The sequence below is a fragment of the Halichoeres trimaculatus genome, unplaced genomic scaffold, assembly GCF_033239565.1.
Source record: "Halichoeres trimaculatus isolate MK-OKI-2021-1 unplaced genomic scaffold, fHalTri1.1 fHalTri1_scaffold_4, whole genome shotgun sequence".
Classification (NCBI taxonomy): Eukaryota; Metazoa; Chordata; class Actinopteri; order Labriformes; family Labridae; genus Halichoeres; species Halichoeres trimaculatus.
In genome coordinates, this window is record NW_027437182.1 from 37,290,929 (window position 1) to 37,302,127 (window position 11,199).

Sequence of the window (11,199 nt, forward strand, 5' to 3'; positions counted from 1 at the left end):
TTCTTTTATCCCAGAGACTCCAGAGGACAGTTTGGAGAGCATGTGCGACACCAGGGAAGACAACTGCTGATGGAGTGTCGGTCAACTGGGAGGCTTTGGAAGCAGCTTCAAAACATGGGCAGTTCGCTTTTCAGTATGAAGTGAAGAACAAACACTTGCTGATATGACAAGAAAACTAACATCTGGACGAGCAATTGTCAATAAGAATGTGGGACCACTGTGTTGTTTTCATGCTACACCACATGGTGGGGCATCATCATAAGTACCCACTAAGAGAGCAGGTGATGAGCAGCAGGTCTTTAGCTGGGGAAGCAAATAGTTGGTTGGTCATGTCAAAGTGTCATGGTAGCAGCATGGGGGCAATTTAAACCTGCAAAAACTGTTTTGTGGTATGAAAATGTCTTTAATACCATACCTTTGCCTTTGCACCTCTAAATACCAGTGCCTTGTGACAATAAATGGATGACAGCACTCAAGTGATTCTTTGATGTGGACTTTGTATGTTGTTGGTAGGCCACTGCACTGAACAGGCATCCAGAAAGATTCTCCCTAATTAGCCCACAAAGGGGATGCAATTGTGATAGTTATGTAAAGGGTTAAGACAGTATAAAGAAATAAGAGATCCAATACACTTTGAGTCCTGAGCATATCTAATTCATATAACAGCAAAACCATGCAGCATGTCACTCACACAGCCCTCTCTCTGCCAAGTGACAACACAGAGAAGGTGGTCCATTCACATAATATCTCTGCTGGATTACTGACACTCTGTTTTGTTTGGATGTGCAACAATCACCTGTCCAGACTCCAACCAGCACAGAATGCTGCAGCGAGTATCTTGCAGTACGCTAGGTCTGATCCCAGAATGTTGGTAGTTCCCAGCCTCTCCAGACTGGGATATTCGCCCTTCACATAGGTCAGTATGGCATACTCTCTCTCCACCTCAAAGTGCAGGCTTGAAACCATCCTCTGTGACGGAGTATTTGGTTGGGCCGGGCACTCATGATGAATCTGTGCAACAGCCTAGAATCACTGGGCAATGCACAGCTCCATGCAGCCGTCTCTGCCTCTCCTCTTGACTTTTTTTTTTGTCTGTCTCTTGCTGTCCTTTGGCCTACCAATAAAAGTTATTTGCATTTAGCTGTATTCACGTGTTTCCCTATTTTTACATTAAAGATACTCAAAAGACTCACCTAGTACATGACCACATCTACTCACATTCACCTCCCAATGGACGAGACTGATGCAAAATTAACCTGCTTGAGCTGCATTAAAAAACTTGGAACTTGCAAAAACCATGCAAATCACCTTGCCTTGATGTGTGTTTTAGAGTTTTATTGACTTGTTCTGTGTACAAGTAGGTTTTGAATTCACTGAATGATTATAAGAGATAGTTCACCTTTCCTCAGTGCTCACATTAAGCATGTTCATAAACTCATATCCAAGTAAACAAAGACCTTTCATGTCAGTTTTTATGTATTGTTCATAGTGTCATTTTATATACTTTTAACTGGCTGTTTGCCTCTGAACATTTTTAGATATTCTTTTTCCTGCACATAAGAAACACAAACACAATATGCTTTTTTAAAATGTATTATTTGGGCAGTTAACAGGAGAGAGACAGTGGATAGGCCTGTGAAAGAGTAGGGGAAGACACTCTGCAAACCTGTGGTTACGGTAGAAATCATGTACATGGGACGTGCATGGTGGCGAACCACTCCACCGAACCAGCAACCCACAAACAAAACATCAGAATAGCAGAAAAAATATTGTTAACTTAGTGGCCGAGGCCTCGCACAATGGCCAAGGCCTCTGACAGGCCAGCCACAGCAATGATCTGGCCTTGGCTGAGAGGGGACCTGCACTTAGGACATCCATCACCCCTTACTAGGAGGCAATGCAGCCCTGACAACCAATCAGGCTGCGGCAGCACAGGGAGAGAGTGGGGCCTTCCATCTCTGCTGAAACAACATTAACACAACAAAGGAGGCCAGTGTAGTTCAAATTAATAAAGACATCATATACTATGATTTGGTGCTCATACATTAAGGTCAAAAATATAACCTTGTAAAAGAAATGTTGAGGTTCAGCTGACTTTGCGAAACTATTAAAATATCCCCACTGCTTCCAGTAAAAAACTGAATTTCTATTTCCTGTGTCATACTTACTTTATGTTGAAACACGGATCAGATGCTGCAGAGCATCCTCTAATGGCCCAGGATTATTGTTGACTGTGTGGTCAAACAATGCTGAAAGATCTCCAAAAGCTTCAGAAAAACATCCCTGTGCAAGGTTTCTCTCTTCCTCAGAGGCGAAAGGATCTCTGCATCATAAAGATCAGCTGCATCTGACGCACAGGGAAGCAGATCCCCAGCTATCCTGACTGGACAGCCACCTGATGCCAAAGCATTTGGAATCCCCCTGCTTACAATATAATAGAAATTTTAACACATAACAATGTTACTAGTACAAGGCAAAAACTCAGAATCTAAAATCTTAAAATTGGAGGACCTTGAGTCACACCCAACATGACCACTTTTTTCATTTTGGTCCATATTAAAGGGGACATATCATGCTGATCCCTGATTTAATACTTACATTAAATATAATAAATTTGAAAACAAGACCTTACACTCCCTGAATTTTCAAGAAATGAGATATTGTATTTTTTCTGATATCCTAGAATGAGATTTGATGCCTCTGAAAATAGGTCATTGCCAATTGGCCGTGAGATTTCGACCGTCGTGACGACACGAGGATCCCATCTTTCTCTGATAAAGCAGCTTCTCCTCTGTGATGTCAGTTAGTCACACAACCACCACCGAGAGATACACCCACCAAGAGCCGACTGACTGAGTGCTGGATGCAGGGACTCTGCTCTGCTGAACAGCTCGGCTTTACATGGTGAATTAACAGTTAAAACACTGTAGTTTTAGCAGACGTCGTAATACTTGTGAGACTGTGATATTTGCATGCTTGTTCTGACATGCACCTGGACCACAATAACGCTGCGGTAATAACATAGTGACGAACTGACGGTAGAGGTGATCTTTAGACTACACTTTCAGCATGATGGATAAAACAGACAGAGAAAAGTGAAGGAGCAGGATGGAGCCCTGTTATAGAAATAGTTTATTAGTGAAGTCTGCCTATATTTCCATGTATAAACTATACATGTTACAGCACCGCTTTGACTTACCACACTGAAGCGTCCTGAGATGATCTGTGTCCAGGTGGATTTTCTTCCTCCTGAGCTGCAGAACCGCCCGGGTCTGACTCGGGGTCCAATACAAAAGGACGTATCCTACACTCTGCCATTTTATTAGTGCTATCAATGCCTTACGGTGAAGTTTTGGCAAACAGCAAACTCGCTCGGTCTGCCCCATTCAATATATCAATTTTGTAAATACTGCCATGCTGCAAAAAAAACGCCCCCTGGCTCTACCCCCTCCGCCCCTCTGATAGAACTGACCAATCAGAGCACAAAGGGTTGTGACGTTGCAAGGTTACTGGAGGTCATTCTCCAAACGGAGCGTTTCAACGAGATCTTCAGAATGGCCTAAACTGAGGATATTGAGAACACTATTGTGGGGCAATGAAGGAACTAAATGACTTGTACTGAGGGCAGAAATGCTTTACAGGCATTCTAGTCTGGCATAGTGAAAAGGAGAAACAGGCATGATATGTCCCCTTTAAGAAAAAAATCAAATTGGGATAGCCTTCCTAAGATTAAGGTATAGATCAGACTCCTGAGAATAACAAAAATTAAAGCAACTGCAAAATATTGATCATTGTGTACATATTAATTTACAAGTTCATTATTTCCAATACTGCAACTAACTGCAGCATACAAAGATAGAAAAAGAGAGACATACAGAGAGAAAGACTGACAGTCAGAAAGCAAAGAGTGTGAGAATATGAGCACCTGGCACTCTGCGGGCATTCCATGACTGGATAAAACGGCTCAGACCGACACTGGCGACCTGGCATGCTAAAGCTGACACACAGAATTTGATGGTCTGATCCTCCATATTTATGACCTCTTGGTTCAGCAAATGAGTCAGGCAGGCCTTAATAGGGTAATTGACTATTGTTTACCTAAAAAGGAAAGTATATGTGATTTCAAAGATCAATTTCTGAATTCATTAGACCAGTATTATTATACGTTACTGGTTATAACTAAGAAAAAAAAAATTCTGCACTACAGTGTTTGTTAACTAATTATACTGTACAAAAGGGTAAAGACGTTTTTACACAATGGAAAAAGCTTTTTGTATCAACAGACAAACCTCTGGTCAAATCCTCTCAACACGATGGTTCTGGAAGTGAACAGGGAAAATTTATGTTTAAGTTTATAAACATGAGTGGGAGCAAAACATCACAACAGCTCTACCCAACAATACATTACATTTCATTCAAATAAAACCTACCAGTGTTGACGGTGTCTGTAGAAAAGATGGTCTGTCTGTGCTGTATCTGTAGCCTGCCAGTTTCTCTTGCATGAACAAGGTCAGTTGGAACTCTGTCCCACAGTCAGTTCGCAGTTGATCCCATAATCCATGGCTAAGAACTGCTTCCCTAAAACACAAATGAATTAACAAAATATAAATGAAAAAAATAACAGATATATTTCTCCCGAACAGGATTTGAATATTTCCCCTACAGCAACCCTGCTCAGTACATTTTAATCTAAATCAAGTAGAACCATTCAACTCTCTAATTTATATGTTGTATCTGGCCAAGGGACAAAGGACATATAGTCAAAAAAATAATAATAATTAAAAAAAAACTTCAACCATATGTGCTATAAGTTCTCAGGGATATAAAACACTTCTCAGCCTGATGACAGCGGGCCCAGTGAACTTACCTCCACCATAAATCTCTCTCAACAGTCGACAACCGACACAGACTTGGAGGAGAAAAAAAAATTCCCATGAGCTGAAAAAAACAAAGCAATTTACACCACAACAGGTAATTAGCCGCTACAGTTAACTAGTTTTATTGTTTTTGTCGGGTGTCTTCCGAGGTCAATAGCGGGGCACACAGCTGGCATTTAACAATTTTCACATTCAGTCGGGAATGAGTCTGTAAGGGAGACAACACACGTCACGTGACCTACGTCTATCATGACGTTTGGGTCATCAAAACATAATGCCCTTACTGTGAAAATCAGCGGGGCTCCATCGTGAGAATGAAGTCAAAATAACACCGTATATTAATTATGAATGATGTTAATTATGTAGGAAATTGTTGTGATTGTTAATTTCCTCTCCTTAAACTTTGCCGTCTCCAACAATACGCATCGTTCGAAACACGATGCTTTTACTTTGAAAGCACTTCCGCCCCTGGACTTCCTATTTTCAATTTTCATTGTACAAGTTGGATAAAGGGAAAAGCGGTCGCTTGGCGCCGCTGTGTTGCGCCGAATTGCATTTCACTCCATGCATCAGGGAAATAGGAAATACCCCCGAAAACGAGTGTTTTCTATTTACAATCTGAGCAACAACAATGAATTATACTTTATACACGGACCCTTTGTAGGATACTCTGCTGAGTTTGTTGATGTGAAGTAGTCAGGAGGGTGCTGTAACTTTTTGTTCTTGGAGCCTCCTAAGGCCTCCTGTAGGCCTTGTCTGGGTGGGCCCCAAATTTCTCTGCTTAAACCCTTCATAACTGAATTTTCTAATATCCTGATCTTAGACTATTGAGGAAGCAGACTCAGTGTCCAATAAGCCAAGGAGTTCAGTCAGCTTGAATCCAAAAACTTTAGTCATACCAAGCCATCTTGATCAGAGTGAGGTCAGAGGTCTGCAGAGAATCAACTAACGCCCATCCTCCTCCCAGGCTTCTAACAGCCTCCCACCAAAGGCCCCAAAAAGCCTCTCAAAAAAGCAACTTCTTTTATATCTTAGTGTTCGGTGTGTCATCTGTTAGCATGATCTGAAGACATCCCTTTCCTCTGTACAAAATGGCGATTGGCTGGTCTTTTCGGAACAGCAGATGCTATCCTCCTTGGGTCCAAATTTGGAGGTTTCCATCTGTTTTGAGTTCATGACAGAAACTCCTGTTTCAACCTAGATTGAGGTAGGCTCAGGTTTGGATGTCCTCAGAGGTTTTCAAGTTATTTCTCTCAAAGCTGGCTTGGAACACGCATGTCAACTGAAAGAATAAATAGCCCATGCAGACATGTTTTTATTAACAATACTATACAGATGTGCTTTTACTAACTTGGTTGTACACATGTGCTCATTGTTGTTGGTATGAATTGCAGGACACTTGAGGGGGGCTGGGGATTCCTGGGATTTTATGGAGCACCCAGGGTAGAGAGTGACCACAAGTGAAGTTAATGTTTATACACAATAATAAACAGAAGTAACTGTGTAACACTAATAACACAAGTCAGTTATTACTCTTTTAGAGTTGAGGTGTTTCAGTCTAAGTGAGGAAGGTAAATAATTAAAGGAAGGAAGGAAGCAAGAGATGTGTTTCTAACAGTTTCTCTACAGATAAGTGAAGGGGGGCTGATCACCCACTTGATGAATGCCAATCACAGACAGAGACAGAAGACGGCCAGCAGCCAATAAGAGGGGGACAACACCTGGAGAGCCAATAAGAAGATGACTCAACCTACATTCCTTAGAGAAACTCTGTTAGTGACTGTATATTGGTGCTGAGAGAGAGAGTCAGGGTCAGTCTCATGAACTGTCTCTGCAACATGTAGGGAACAGGGAAATGAGGCTGCACCAGAGATCTCTGTAAATGCAGATTCTTGACATATTGTTAATAATTTCGTGTTCAACTGAGAACCAGGACGTCTCCTGATCCTTCCCCATCAACGAACTACGCAGAAAGAGGTGAGAGGAGAATGGAGTCAGATTAATAATTTCAAGGTATTTTGGTCAGATTGATAGCATCACATTTCCGACAAAAATTAATTTAAGTATTTGAGAAATTTAGAACTAGGACATCATTTTGAGTGACAAACTATCTGTGAGGTACCCTGTCAGGATCGCAGTGTGGGAAACTGACTGAGGTGAACAGTAAAAGGTACCCTGTAAGGCAGTGTGGAAATGTACCCTGTCAGGATCGCAGTGTGGGAACATGACTTAGTGCACGGTTAAAGGTACCATGTAAGGCAGTGTGGGAAAAGTAGCTCTGTCAGGATAGCAGTGTGGGAAGATTACTGAGCACCCAGTTAGAGGTACCCTGCAAGGCAGTGTGGGAAAACAGTAGACGTAACACTTAGATGTATGTCATACACCTCACCTCATTTCCAACACAACCGACTCTTCAGGGGGGAGAATGGCAGCGGGACAAGCGAGGGCATGTCTTCATACACTGGATAGTCTTTGGTTAAAAGTAGGTTGGTGAGAGTAATCTGAAAAAGGAAACCTTAAAACATGCCATTGTGAAAATGGTACTCCGACCCCTGAGTTCCTTAGATGTTAACAGCAATATTATTACATTCAGCTGGCTGATCTCTTAGTTAGTATCAGTCATCCCCGTACACCAGGCTATTCTTGTAGTCACAGAAAAGGTATTGTCTCTCACCTGTCCTTCCGGTTATTTACAATTCTGTTTACTCCTATCCCAAAGCTGAGGGGTAGGGTCCATCATTTAGGATCCATCTGTCCTTTTCCTGCTCCAATGTCATGGAAAGACTTTGACGAAGAAATCATATTTAGAATGTACTTTCCATCCCAATGATACTGATAGAACATGTGAACAGGAAGTCGAACGTGTGGGCGAATATTTCTATCAAACTGTTCTATATCCCTTAAGGAAATGAAATCTTCAACCAAAGAATGGCTAATCAATTCAACATGCTTGGATGATGATGATGATGATGATGATGATGATGATGATGATGATGATGATGATAAGTCTTGTTTGATGAACAGCTCCACATGTCTGCACGCTTGACACCACACATCAGCTGCAGGCTCAGACAGAGACTTAATGTTTCTGGACCTATTTGAGCATCAGAATCCAAATTCATGTTTAAAGGGGGCATATCATGCTTGTTTCTGCTTTTCACTATGCCAGACTAGGATGCCTGTAAAGCATTTCTCCCCTCAGTACAAGTCATTTAGTTCCTTCATTGCCCCACAATAGCATTCTCAATATCCTCAGTTTAGGCCATTCTGAAGATCTCGTTGAAACGCTCCGTTTGGAGAATGACCTCCAGTAACCTCGCAACGTCACAGCCCTTTGTGCTCTGATTGGTCAGATCTATCAGAGGGGCGGAGGGGGTAGAGCCAGGGGGCGGTTTTTGCAGCATGGCAGTATTTACAAAATCTACATATTGGATGGAGCAGACCGAGCGAGTTTGCTGTTTGCCAAAACTTCACTGTAAGGCATTGATAGCACTAATAAAATGGCAGAGTGTATTGTGTCCTTTTGTATTGGACCCCGAGTCAGACCCGGACGGTTCTGCAGCTCAGGAGGAAGAAAATCCACCTGGACACAGATCATCTCAGGACGCTTCAGTGTGGTGAGTCAAAGCGGTACTATAACATGTGTAGTTTATACATGGAAATATAGGCAGACTTCACCAATAAACTATTTCTATAACAGGGCTCCATCCTGCTCCTTCACTTTTCTCTGTCTGTTTTATCCATCATGCTGAAAGTGTAGTCTAAAGATCGCCTCTACCGTCAGTTCATCACTATGTTATTACTGCAGCATTATTTTGGTCCAGGTTCACAGTGCATGTCAGAACAAGCATGCGAATATCAAAAGTGGTGATTTTGAATCACAAACGAAGAAGCACTTGCAAGTTTTCTTCATAGCCATGTCTGCGTCCAGAGAACAGAAATCAAAACGATGATCGTCTCTCTGTCCTTCTTCTTCTACTGTATTTTCCGGCAGGGTCAAAGCAGCCTCCGCTTATTGAGTCCCCCTACAGGCCAGAGCTGGTAGGGAGCTGTATGTATACTTGGCTCTTGGTGGGTGTATCCCTCGGTAATGGTTGTGTGACTAACTGACATCACAGAGGAGGAGCTGCTTTATCAGATTACTCCACTAAAAAGAGAGGATCCTCGTGTCGTCACGACGTTTGAACTCTCGCAGCTAACTGGCAATGACCTATTTTCAGGGGCATCAAATCTCGTTCTAGGATATCAGAAAAAATACAATATCTCATTTTTTGAAAATTCAGGGGGTGAAAGGTCTTGTTTTCAAATTTGTTATATTGTATGTAAGTATTAAATCAGGCATCATCATGATATGTCCTCTTTAAGGGTTTGAGTAAGGAAATGTGACACATCAGTTTAGCTCTTCCTTAAAGATTCACAGAATCAGGACACAGAAAAGTGACTCATCAGCACATTCAGGAGCAAATCCATATTACAAAAATATCACAGATTATGGAAGATACCAGAGCAGATACAGTCCACGGATCAGACATCAACTGTTGTAATTCTACTGTCCCCACGGAACACAGCAATAACACAACAATACTACAGTGCCATCTAGCGGAAAAACTAAGTAATGAACTTTCAACATTGTGGCACTTAACAACCATTCATCCATCCATTTTCCATACCGCTTATCCTGTTTAGGGTCGCGGGTGGCTGGAGCCTATCCCAGCAATCATTGGGCGAGAGGCAGGGTACACCCTGGACTGGTCGCCAGTCAATCACTTTACAACGCCCTTTGTCAATTTGTGTTTTTTTTAGGGTTTTAGGTTTTGGTTGTGTAAACTCTAATTTTCAAGGCAACTGTCTGCACTGGATTTTTGAGTTTTGACCAACTAAAAATCTTGCTTTTGGACCAACTAATCAGTTTTTGCTGAAATAACTTATTAAAAATATTTAATATAACTTAAGGTTTGGAGTTCTACGTGCTAAGAATTCAGAACAGTAAATACAAAAGAGGTGATGGTTTAGCTCCATCCTATACGTGTGACCTTAATGAAAACTGAATCGCTGCAAACAACACAGATTGTCCTCTTAGAACGGGAATGATGGCCATGAATGATGGCAAAAGACACACTCTAACAATTTTCACTCTTTTATTACTTTATAGGTAAATGAGTGTGGTGTGTAAAACTGTGTTGTTTATATTGGGAAGAAAAGAAATGTATAAATAAGAATAAATAAACATTAATACAAACACTAATATCAAACAATAAGGAACAGATAATAAATGTAACACAGAAAACCATGAGAACAGTATCAATAACACTGAGGGCGCTTAGAGAGAGTTAACAAATTACTGTCCCTGACAGTCACTGGCTCTGCCACACATACACCCACATGCAGACAGAGCCTGACAAAATGGTGATGGTCCCTAAGTGGGCATGCCTGTATGCTCCCTGTTTACACTCTGATAGAGATGAAATCAAGATGACAACATTTAAGCAAGATATAAAACAACAGTTTGCAGAAGGGATGTCTATGTGGAATATCTTAAGACAACTGAGGACAATGATCCCTAGTAACACAAAACATAAAGGGAATGTTAGCTCTTGGTTGTCTAAAGGTTAGTTAGAACCAAACCAAGATCTTATGTTTAGAGGACGTTCCTCCTTGGCTACACTGAAACTTTACAAAGCCTTACGTTCCCTAAATGTTAAGAGAACCAAAACGTTCTCCAGTGGTTGCAGTCCTACCTTCACACAACATTGAGTTGGTTGTTGTTTGGTTGTTTTTTTGGTTGATCTGAGAATGAACTTTTAGGCTCTTAATTTTCATGTAGCCTATGTAAAGTGCCTGTTTATGCGGCAATGACAACCTGGGAGTGCTATCAAAGACTAGATGGGAAATTCCAGACATTTAAAGTGCTACAAGCCTAAAGTGTGACTGAAGAAACTGGAGAAATTTGGACAAACATTTTGTTTTTGCATCATTATCTACGTGGAAATGTTAATTTACACATTGCCACATAAAAAGCTGTCAGAGTTTGGACCAATGTTTGTTGCTTTTAATTTCTAATTTAATTTGTTTTTAGCTTTAATGTGCTGAAAATGCACTATATAAAACTTGGTTTAATATTTGTTGTTAGCACAGTGTGCCTACTTTGTCATACTCCTGCACAAAGTCCACTAAAGGAAGGCAATAAAATAAAGTGTATGTCTTGGGAAAAACTGCTAAAAACATAAAAACAGATGTTCAGTTTTCTTAACAGAAGACTTCTAATTTAGGATAGACCAACTGCTTGATCCACAAGCACACACAAGTACAGTAGGTGGCGCTA